An 8,775-nucleotide genomic window follows, 5' to 3' on the forward strand; every position below is an offset into this window, starting at 1 on the left:
AACTCATAAACAAGTTAAAATAATGTTTTAAAGTTAACAACTTTAAATATAGAGTAGTAACAAAAACATTATATTTCTCACAGAATGAACAAATTTAATAAACAGTATCAAAAACTGAACGAATGCAGCACTCACTAACCTTTTAAGTCAATTTGTCCAATGCTTGCTGATGATATTCCTTATATCGAAGAGGCGGCTGGCCTGTTACACACTCTCACTACCGCTAATAATGCCTTACTAACGGAGCAGATGAGCGGACAGATGACAATAGCTCATCAGAGATGCGCCATCCACATTGTGGGAGGAGGCAATATCAACGCGATCTCGTCACTGGCTCATTCACTGCGACGTCAATACCGATTGGCGTTCGTTCTGCCTCCAATCACCCATGTATTAATTATCTCATATTGGCGTATTACAAGAAAATAGCCATAAGAGCTGAATACTGTGAATGTAGATTCTGCGACAATGGGACAGAGAAAACACAGAATGTGCCATATTGTTTCTGGGGCCACAACGGACTGTATACAGACCATTGTGTATAAATGACAGGGGTTTCTGCCAACTCAGGGTGAGATAGCCCGAGACCAGGATCTGATTTAAATCAATGGACTTTCCTGCAGAAATGAACTCGGCAAATATTTTCCAGGAATGACCAGTTTCTGTTTTGCAGTATTATGGGTCGGTTAAAAGTGTTGATATAGCTAATATTGGGTACTATAGAGTGTTTGTGAAACAATCAGACCAAGGTTGAATCTGTATTCACCTGATATTCGAACCCGCAAATGGGGGAGGGGCAAAATCAAAACTTAAAATTGTTGACAACTTTGGCTGTTTTGCAAATTTCAGCAAGACTTATGGCTCTTGTGACAGGATGAGGTCAACTGTGGAAAAAATTGTGATGCTTTATTCATGGTAAGGGATGAAACTCGCGGCTTTCCAACTACAGTCCGAATCACAATTGTCATCCCTAAATTGGCGTCATTGGCACGTCATTGACGCGTTATCCAGCACATAGGTACGAGAAACGATCTTTTGATTAGGCTGTGCTTAGGTTGAGTGCAGGTCGGGCGTTATTTACGCGAAACACACAAAAAAATAAAGTGTGTCACTGGTGCAACATTGGTACTTAACTCGCGCATACGTTGCACGTGAATGACGCGGAGCAGGATGGAGTTTAATAGCATTCCGCGAAGATGACGTCACTGCAGCTGCTGCCCTCTATTTCCCCATCGCTGAATTACAGGCAATGTCGGACAAACATGCGGTTTCGTAATGGATTCAGGCTTTCTAACTAGGGCAGTTAGATTCAATCTGGCACATGTCCGAGTGTTGGAAATACTACATAATTGTTCTGAATATTTCTCTCTCTGACTCTATTGTATCATTCATGCTAAAAACAATGCAGGGTCAAAGATAATTGACTTTGAAATAAGCTCAAATGCGTGGAAATAAGTGTCGATGTCCGACTGTCACGTGACTAAAACGTCATCAATATCTTATGCAAATGACCTTGTGAGCTATAAATAGTAACTACGCGGGATGTTATTGGGATTTGGACTGTAGTCTGAAGGCTAAATATTGCACACAATCTTTAAAAATGAGCTTAGTTAATTGCTGGGTGTTTATCCCTAAAAACAGTTCTCAGCAAGATAAAAGAGCTTATTACTAATGACTTGGGTAATAATTTTACTTTGACCAATATTTTGAAATACAGTAGAACCTTTCCATAAAGGACACCCTCGAGACTGACAGGTACTGTCCTTAACAGAGAGATGTCTTCCTAAGAGGGGTCAAAATGAATGGAAAAAACCACTTGGGACCAAAACCAGTGTCCTAAATGGAGAGGTTGTCCGTAATAGAGAGGTGTCCGCTAATAACCCACATGACACTGTCTTCAGTCTCTGACAGGAACCCATCGAAATCTTTTGTCTAAGATCGCAAAGACGTTCACACTGCTCGCGACCTAGTTCGCAACGTTGCAGAAAGTAAGGACACAGCATTATAGGGTTAAGTGCCTTGCTCAAGGACACAAAAATGAAACAGCTGTGATCCTTCTGAGTGTCCAACCCAAGATATCCAGTTTTTGTCAGTTCACTGATCTCCAAGCAGGTTAAAACGGCATTGCTTACTGCAAATTAGCAAATATTTAAGGATCTTCAGGCGTGTACATGAATAGTTTGGCTCGTTCAGCTTTAAATGGGTACGCCATTCGTAATTACTTGTGGTCAAGTTAAATAGAAATCCACTAATACACAATGCCGTAGTGCAGTTATTACGTGTACAAATTTGTTTAAACTTTGTATCCATGGTCTACACAACGGCACTGTTGAAATTTATACTTACTACGTATTTTCGCAATTGGAGGTTTTTTAATTCAATTACAAATTCAAAATTTTTAACGAACAGCGTAGGCCTTTTAAGAATTTTAGTGATCTGATAATTTGGATTATTATACCTCTATTGAACTTGGTTGTTCAAAACGACAAAAATCTTTACCAGTCGCTTTTGAATTTTTCTGGCCTTGAATATGGATATCTATCAATATGGACTCAAAAGTGGAATGGATATACCTTTTTTTTGTATTGTGAGCACGATTTTCTGAAAAAACGGTGTTGATCAATGACAAAAGTATAATTTCGATGTGAAAAGCATTTTATATGGAATCAACTGGCTGTAAAGACTCAAATATTTTTTACAGAAGTGAATTGAAATACATGTAGATATCATCTGGAACCTCTTGGTGAAAGCTTTCACTTAAAAGTATTTTGGTACACCCTGTACTTCATTCGGAATTTTCGAACTGCCGAGTGCTACAAAATGCCTTGAATTTTGAGTTCAAAAGTGTCATATCAACTGGTTTGTAGGGGAGAAAACAGCCAATGTAGCGTATTCCTCCCACAGTTTTATAACATTTGTGATATATGGGGAGAAAACAGCCCCTGTTAGGGAAAAAGGGGAAGGAGACCCCTTTTTAATTGCTGTAGGGAAATCTGGGACAGCAGCATATGCCTCCTCCAAGAGCGCCACCCAACTCCGAGAGTAGCATATGCTTTCTGAAGAGAAATCTAATCCAGCAATATCAATTTTCGTCCAATAAATTAATCCCAAACAAAACTGCGGCGGGTCGTAAAAGACACACGTGGACACAAAGACGAAACGATCCCATGACAAAGTCTCTATTGAGAGAGATAAAGAATGGTCGCGACACTCCTGGGGATTGCACATTTACGAGCGCTATCATTTTGATTTCACGCACGTAAATTAGTCTCAAGCGACCGTGCTGCTGAAGATGAGGGATGAGACTCGTGTGGGGGAATCGCTGATGCAGATATATCGCAACAATGGACGAATATTTGTCAGAACATTTGTGATTAATTTTGATTTTGTTCAGGTGTTTTGGCATTGTTTGATTGTTTTTGAAGAAGGGTCTCACTTTGGCAGATTTCTACTATGCACCAAATTAACTGTGCCATTAGTTGCCTAATAACCCGAGACAGATGCTGATATATCCAACTGCTTGTTGTGATCGGTAATTTTTATTGTTACAATCTGATTTTTAAATAATGGACCTACACTTCCAAGCAATTCATTTTGTCAGAAAAAAATATAGATTTTTTTTTTCAGAGGTAACATTTGTCATGCTGACAAAATGCAGTCCAGATCACAATTGTCCTCCCTAAATTCTCGTCATTGACGAGCTACCCAGTGCATAGGCTGCGCGTAACTCATGCGTAGGTCGCACGTAGGTCGCGTGTAATACACGCGAGTTGACGCGAATCAGGATGGATGTTATTTGTGATTTGGGCTGTAGTCACACACAACATCATCACAAACTACGATTAGGAATAACGAATACCTAGTAATCGAACAGATTACTTGCACATGCCTGTAAATCGTAATAGCATCCCGCGAAGTTACTATTTATAGCTCACAAGGTCATTTGCATAAGATATTGATGACGTTTTAGTCACGTGACAGTCGGACATCGACACTTATTTCTACGCATTTGAGCTTATTTCAGAGTCAATTATCTTTGACCCTGCATTGTTTTTAGCATGAATGATACCATAGAGTCAGAGAGAGAAATATTCAGAACAATTATGTAGTATTTCCAACACTCGGACATGTGCCAGATTGAATCTAACTGCCCTAGTTAGAAAGCCTGAATCCATTACGAAACCGCATGTTTGTCCGACATTGCCTGTAATTCAGCGATGGGGAAATAGAGGGCAGCAGCTGCAGTGACGTCATCTTCGCGGAATGCTATTCGTTAGTGATGGGTGCCTCAACAATTTCTAGCAGTACTATTGCTGAGTCCCCTGGGCCAGGCGTGAACTGCCTTCTGTGTTGATGTGGAGGTTTTAGCGGAAACTGCAGGTAGACACAGCCAAAAAACAACATGAGAATATATCAACAGTTTCAAGATGTATGATAAATATTTCTAATATTTGTCGGTCTTCTCCCTACATGGCCGTTGTGAAAATGGTCCGCAAAAAAAATGCTACCACTATGTCATGCATGTTTTTTTCTCTTTAACTGTCACATAAGTATCGCGGTTTAAGCGATTGAAAACTTTTGGAATGTTACAAATATCAGAGATATGTTTATTATTGATATCCTCATACTGTTTTTAAGCTGTTTCGGCCAAGTTTCCACAGATGCAGCTGAATCGCCATACCCCCCCCCCCCTGTGCCCCCCCCCCCCTTGCCCCCCCCCCCCCCATTTGATACGCAAACCGTCAGTTTCATGCTGCTCCCTGACCAACCCACCACACCTTGGTCGGCCATTTGATGATTGTGACTAGATCCTGATGAGATGATATACGATCATCTGATCATCGGCTACAATGACATACCTGACCACCAAGTGTCAACCCCATCTTGTCCATCAAACCATCCGAGCAGAAAAATAACACCCCTCATTTCGTTGATTAATTATAATAAAAGGGACCAATTAGGTCCAAACAATTAACAACCAGAAGCAGCAAGGGTATTGCCGATTCACCAGAGAGAATGAGGAGGGCATCATCACAAGGCTGGGGGGACTTGCAGCGCAAATGAGCAGATTATAGCCCAGCTTCAAAATATACGCATTAATTTATCATAGCGAATTGAAATAATGACCAAGTCATGATGAGGCCGCACCATACGGTTAAAATTTGTGAAACCCAAATGAGGACATGAAAACGTAATTCTCTGTTTAACAATTTTGAAATGAGAGCAAGCATCACAAACGCAGCATTGGTGTTCCTTTAACAACACAAAAACCACGCAGTTCGATGGACGTGCTGTCCTGAACAGAGAGGTGTCCTGATGAGAGAGGTCAAATTCAATAGAAACTACCAGTTTGGGACCAAAACTAGTGTCCTTAATAGAGAGGTTGTCATTAATAGAGAGGTGTCTGCTAAGGGAGGTTCCAATGCATTGTCTTAAAACGCATTTCAAATGAATACAACCTGTTTTCTCGTTACTCAAAAGTCATATTCTATTCATTCCTAGCTTTAATTGACACTTATATTAGGTTTTTTGTGGTATTTATTGATGTTTTTCTCCAAACCTGGGAGAGGGGAGGAGGAATGCTCATTACAAATAACAACAAGATTTTGCCCGGTTGTGTCCCATGCATTTAAAATTCAGCCAATAAGAGCGCGCTTTAGATGCGGTAGGCTAATTGTTTACCATTGTGACTGAGTAGTAAGAGCAGTTTTGATTGGGCGAGGTATATTTGTCCGCCTCGTCCCGCTAATAACCATTGGTTTGTTCCAGGGTCAGTGACGTGTGCGAGGGGATGAGGATAGGACTCTGGATTTTCGAGGATGATTGCTAAGCAAATGCAGTTATTTTACACGTCAGTTTGAAAAACAGATTAAAAAAGTTATTCAATGGTTCAAAATTGCCTTTTATTGGCTTCAACCCACTCATTGATTCAATTAGATTACCTGATCTTGTTTTAAAACCAATATTATCATGCCACAGGGTGCACCGAAACATTGAATTATTTCTGCGTGGCCTGATAATCCGTGGAACTCTCCGAGGAATTCCCGGCTTACGGGAGTGTGCGGCCAGGATTTGAAGGCAAGCTAATACAACAAGAACCATATGGCGACGAACGAATGACATTAATTGGGTCTTTTCAAGACAATTAGCCGTGTTAGAAGCTATTGGATAAACTCGATAAGATGGCATCAATCTGTTCATTTTTAGATGATAAAACACTGTTGCTTTTACTTTTGTTAACCCTTTGAAGTCTACTCATGTAAATCTCAGTTGGTGTCACACTGAACAGGGGGACCTGCATAGCTCAATTGGTAGAGCAGTAGACTGGCAAACCAAAGATCTCCGGTTCGAATCTCAGTTTTAATAAGGCAACTTGATTTCTCTGTACTTCTTTCATTCTACAGTCCAAATCACAAATGACATCCATCCTGCTTCGCGTGATTGACGGGCAACGTATGCGAGAGTTACGCGCCGTGTTGCACGTCAATGACGCACCAGTTACACGCTTTAGTACATGTATCTCCCTATGTTTCGCGTAAATTGTGTGCGACTGACGCACACCCTAGGCGCTGGGTGCATCAATGACGCAAACTTAGGGGCGACAAATGTGATTTGGACTGTATCTCTGCCCCTGTTACATTCAAAATCTGTCTTCATTTCGCCTTATACTGACAGTAAAAGCAGGACTGGTTGATCAAGGTGGTCTGCCCGGTCACACCCTGAAGCAGTGACACACGCGGTATCCTTCCACGTTACAGACCTGCATCGTCTAGCGCGCGCCTCATCTGAGGCTGACAACATCTCACAGCAGCCATGCAAATTACAAACAATAACATGATATCTCGGGAACAAGGACACGCTTTCCCGCCGATGGCGGTATTGTCTCGTCGACAATGGCGGACAATACGCTATGATGGAGGCAGGGGAATCACCTTGGGTCAGTCGCTATATAATTGGCAAACTCGTCATAAAACTTTCCCTATTTATGCCTTCATGCAAACAGTTTATTTTATTTCAGCCGTGTAAAGAACATCCCGGATATGGCCTGCATCATGACCTTCATGTTCTTATACTCCCTGCACATTTGATGAGAGGCGAAACCCTTGGTGTTCGAAACGCCTTGCCTGGGTATAGTGCGTGGGTGTCACCCCACTAGATACATGTATGGAGATAATACTTATAAACAATAATACAGTGGAACCTCCCTTAGCGGACACCTCTCTATTAGGGACAACCTCTCTATTAAGAACACTAGTTTTGGTCCCAAATTGGTACTTTCCATTCAATTTGACCTCTCTAATCAGGACACCTCTCTATTAAGTACAGCATTTGTCAATTCCGAGGGTTTCCTTAATAGAGAGGTTATACTGTATTGACTGTCAAAGTACTAAATGTACATAGTTGTAGCTGTTGCCCGCACCCCCCCCCCCCCCCACACGCACACCCACACAAGTGATTTGCCAACGATCACAAGCAAAGTGTTAATGTCATTTATCAAAACTAAGATATTACAGTCCAAGTCACAATTGACATACCTTCTGCTAGGCATAGCTACACACAATCTATGCTCTGTATTTGCGTAAGCTGGGACTGAGTTTCGCGTATTGAAAAAATTTCAAATTAACAAGTGTGAATGCCTCCAGGAAACCACCTCTTTTCTCAGTTTGACTTCAAAGCACCTTTTGAAAGTCTTACATCGTGTTCTTCAACACTCAAACAAATCTAATTCGACAAAAATAAGAGCTAGCTATCGAAGCGTTAAAGCAAGAAATCACATGTGGCGCTAGTGGGCAAATAACGGCTTATTATGTTATTCTTCTTAGCCGTGCGCTCCATGTGGTCATTATTCAGACCCAATAGATACAATATTGAAACGTTTATTGACACGAGTTATGAATATTTCTCATTAATCGATCCTTTCGCGTAACTCATCCCAATATTTCGTGCAGGCTTTCTATGCTGACAGCTGACGATGTTGACAATTCAATGTTTACATTTACCCAGAAAGTTCGTCACAAAGGGCGGTTTATGGATCGGACAGATAACATTGTTTTCGTATCGGTAGGCCCTTGCCAGGCTTGATGAGTACATCGGTCTTAACAGACATGAATCCTTTCGTCACCATGTAGCATTCGAATAAGTATGCTACATGTGATCGACGATAACGACATTTAAAAATCATCGCATGGAGATGGAGGCTAAGCCCTATATGTTGACAGATCATGCAAAAATGAAATGGCCAAGGGCCATTGTGCTCACCGTATAGATATTTTGTGGTTAGGAATTCATCCAGGTTAAGAAGTTGCAGTTGAAATTTTTTTAAATTTATCCTGCTTGGAGAAGTCACCGTTCTGCTGGAAGACATTTTTGTATGAAAAACCATGATTTCACCTGCCCAAGTTGGCCCTTTAAGAATTATAAAACATCAAACAGGTGAAAAAAGTTGCAACTCCTCCAAGAGGAGGAACACCAATTCTTCATCATTGTATCTCTTGATGTACTAGCCATTTCCTCAATAACAGTCATATCCAATCCTGGAAAAGAAAGCAATCTTTCAAACAACCATATACAGTCCAAGTCACAATTGACATCCTTCCTACTTCGTGTCAGTTTCGCATAAGGTATGCGCGAGTTACGCGCAAATGACGCACCAATGGGTCTATCCAAAACTGCTCGGGTGAAGTTAAATACTGACAAAAACCTCCGCTACGCCTCGGTTTTTGTCTACATTTTAGGTCCACCCTCGCGGTTTTGGTGAGACAACCAATACCTCGA

At 41.2% G+C, this 8,775-nt stretch overlaps 1 protein-coding gene across 1 annotated transcript in view; it reads right to left on the reverse strand.

Annotated features, from left to right (window-relative positions):
- Positions 1 to 203, reverse strand: part of LOC135497720 (ETS translocation variant 1-like) — a 72,519-nt gene extending 72,316 nt beyond the window's left edge. The window contains exon 1 of the mRNA XM_064787553.1: positions 140 to 203. The gene's annotated coding sequence lies outside the window, so the exon portion shown is untranslated. The remainder of the gene's footprint in view (positions 1 to 139) is intronic.
- Between the last annotated feature and the right edge of the window lie 8,572 nt (positions 204 to 8,775).

Source organism: Lineus longissimus, chromosome 13 (assembly GCF_910592395.1).
Source record: "Lineus longissimus chromosome 13, tnLinLong1.2, whole genome shotgun sequence".
In the NCBI taxonomy this organism is placed as follows: domain Eukaryota; kingdom Metazoa; phylum Nemertea; class Pilidiophora; order Heteronemertea; family Lineidae; genus Lineus; species Lineus longissimus.